The sequence below is a fragment of the Hibiscus syriacus genome, unplaced genomic scaffold (genome assembly GCF_006381635.1).
Source record: "Hibiscus syriacus cultivar Baekdansim isolate YM2019G1 unplaced genomic scaffold, ASM638163v2 tig00110004_pilon, whole genome shotgun sequence".
NCBI lineage: Eukaryota > Viridiplantae > Streptophyta > Magnoliopsida > Malvales > Malvaceae > Hibiscus > Hibiscus syriacus.
In genome coordinates, this window is record NW_024062557.1 from 1,105,576 (window position 1) to 1,108,946 (window position 3,371).

At 34.3% G+C, this 3,371-nt stretch overlaps 1 pseudogene; it reads left to right on the forward strand.

The window, feature by feature from the left end:
* The first annotated feature begins 1,483 nt into the window (after positions 1 to 1,483).
* Positions 1,484 to 3,135, forward strand: LOC120212179 (annotated as a pseudogene).
* Positions 3,136 to 3,371: the final 236 nt, after the last annotated feature.

Here is a 3,371-nt window from a genome sequence, read left to right on the forward strand (position 1 = left end):
ACTCAACTAAAAAAATTAAATTCTAGTCGAGTTGAGTTATAAAATAGATCTCGAACAATAACTCAAATTTTTAGTAATTAGTGAATTAGTTTTTAAGTTTGAGTTGAGTAATTCAATTTTGTATGATATATATATCATGTATGAAAAATTATGAGGAAATATATTTGTATTGTATATGGTTATAGAAAATCATTTAAATTAGAATTAAAAATTTACCATAATATTATAAATATTTACACTTAAAATTTAAACAGAGACTCAAACAACTCGAAAAAATCAATTTCAAGTTGAGTTATAAAATAGAACTCGAATAACTTGAAATATTTTTTACTCGACTTGACTCGGTCAAACGCTCATCCCAAAGCATTATTGTTAATTTTTTAACGATAGATGATCAAAATGAAATCAAAACTAAACATTTGATATAATTATTTTTAAAAATAATTATATGATCGAAATGGAATTAAAGTGAAAATTGAGGTACTAAAGTGTAATTTACCCTCTATACTTACTGCTTGACTGATAAAAACACAAACATAAAAATCCCAATGTTTGTGATACACGTTGGCACTGTTTTTAAAAGAAATATTTTTATATTTTTTTTCTTCTGTTTCGTCCACCTAAACAATTTCTTTTACTGATTCTGTTTTATGTACTTATATATGCACTTCAAGCAGCCAAACTTGAATTGCAATTACAGGAACCGCCTTTTGGTTTGATAGATTTCAGTTCCTGATTTGGAGGATTCTCTCTTTTGGGTGTTAGGTACTTTTTCACTGATTCTTTTAATTTTTCGAATATGGTTTTGTTTTTCTTTTGTTGTTACATTTGATTTGATTTTTTTTTAAAAGAAATATGTTCCGTTTGTTAATTATCTTTTGATGGTGGCATGGAATGGTTAAGTTGTGGAAAGTAACAGTATGATCGGTGAAAATTTTGTGATAATTTGTTGGGTTGATTGGGAATTGAGCTGGAATTGTTATCTTTCTTTTTTTGGATTGATGGGCAATGTAAATTGGAGAAGAGGGTGTTTGTTTCTTCAATGTTTTCTTTACATGCTATCTCGTTAATCATGAATTGAGCTTCTTCTTTTTTTTGGTTCAAGCTTTGATCATAATGGCATAGAGGATTATCTGTAATTGATTTTAGTGAATTCTTTAGTCCAATGCTACTTTAGTTTAATTATATCTTATCAATTTTGTCTTGGCCAAATTTTTGGAGAAGAAAGAGGGAAAAAAGGTGTTGGGTTTTGATATATGTGAAGTTTGTGCCAGTTGAAAGAATGACCTCAAGATCAGAGATTTAAATTGCGGCTAGGGTCGTATTTTTGGTTACATTGCATTTATTGTGATTGCGGACATAACAGGTGTTATTGAAGACATTGTGGGTATCGCAGTCATGCAATAACAGTGTCGGACGATACAAATTCGTATATAACGGATGCTATTCTGATAGCGGACCTCCATTTAAATCCCTGCTCAAGATGTATTTGTGGGTCTAATAATGAACATTGCATCTAATATTTTTACTTAAATTCTTTCATTTGCAACGTTTTTCATTGATCAATGGAAGTACAATGAAATTGATATTGCAGCACGCTGACTAAAATTCATGTGGGTTGTTCTGAGCTTGGTTACACCAATGAGGTCTTACAACGTGAAACTTGCAATAAAAAGAAGTTAGCATACTTCAATGAAGATAAGTCGAGACTGATTCCTTGTCTTCCTGACGAGCTATCTATGCATATCCTTGTTCGTCTTCCTAGAATTTACTACTTCAGTCTTAGGTTGGTTTCGCAAAAGTGGAAAGCAACTCTTATGAGCCCTCAACTGTTTAGTTTGAGAAAAGAACTTGGAATGACAGAGGAGTGATTGTATGTGTCAACTAAAGTTGAGGAGGAAAAGCCTCATGGTATGCTTCAGACCCTTTGTCAAGGAAATGGCAGAGGCTGCCATCAATTCCAAGTATCATTTTCGAATGAGAGTCGAGTAAGACTTTATGAAAACATGATGGGACCTAGTGTTAAAATTGTTGAATTTATAAAAGGCTGGCTTGGGCAGAAGGATGGATTGGATCACACAATATTTTTTGGTTCTGGCATTGGTGTAGTTGATAGATGTCTTTATGTGCTAGGGGAATTATCTTGAGCTTGTTCCATGACAAACATCTGGTGAATCGATCCTAATCTTAATGCATGGAGTGAAATGACTCCCATGTCAATAGGTAGGGCCTACCATAAGACGAGCATTTTAAATAACAAGGTATATGTTGTAGGAGGAGTTAGTCAAGGTCGAGGTGGATTAACTCCTCTTCAGTCTGCTGAAGTTTTCAATCCCCACACCTTCACTTGGTCTGAAGTCTCGAGTATGCCATGCTCGAGAGCTCATGAGCTACCCAATGTCTTTTTGGCTGATGTGTTGAAGCCTATTGTAACCAGAATGACTTCATATGTGCGTAGGCTATCTGTAACCCAGAGTTTATATTCATGGCCCTTTATCTTCGATGTCGGGGGCGAGATTTATGATCCTGAAACTAATTCTTGTGGTGATATGCCAAGTGGCATGGGAGAGGATTGGTCAGCGAAACAAGCAGGTACAAAGTCGAGTGTTGATCATGATGGTCAATTATATGTTTATGATGCTTCCGACTCGTTGGATAGGGGTAAAATAAAGGTGTATGATCAAAACGAAGATGCTTGGAAAGTTGTCATCAGAAATGTTCCTATTAATGAATTCTCAAATTTGGATTCTCCATTTTTTCTTATTGGATTTCATTGAAGGCTTCATTTCATTACGAAAGATGCCAAACATGACATTGTTGTTCTTCAGGTCAAGTTGAGCTACAACATAGTTTCAGTCATCTTCCATCAAACTCGATTTCTTTTTTAGATGGTTCCTTTGACCAGGTTCCTGATTCACTGGTTGAATCAGAAACGGTTAATTGGAAGGTTATCGCCTCCAGATATTTTGGCTCTGCTGAACTTGTCAGTTGTCTGGTTCTTGACATATAGGTATATCAAGCAACAATGTAAGGTGCAATCCTATGATATTTATTGCCTAGAATATGTAAACTAAGTTGAATGGATTCTAAATTATAAATCTATCCTATCCGGAAGATCAAGTTCATAGTTTGTAATTTGTTTGTGGTTCATCGTCATTCATCATAGCAGATTTCGGATGTCGATCATCCAAACGGATATCGAATGTTGGTCATCTGGTTTATGGGATGCTAGTATGTATCGATGCGGTGATGCTGGCAACAATGCCTGTAGATTTCAATGTGTAAAAGATAGCATTGTAGTAAATTAAAGGAATATAGGTGTAATACCCTTATTTTGTCTGAAAATTAAAGAGGGAACTAAATGTAAGGAC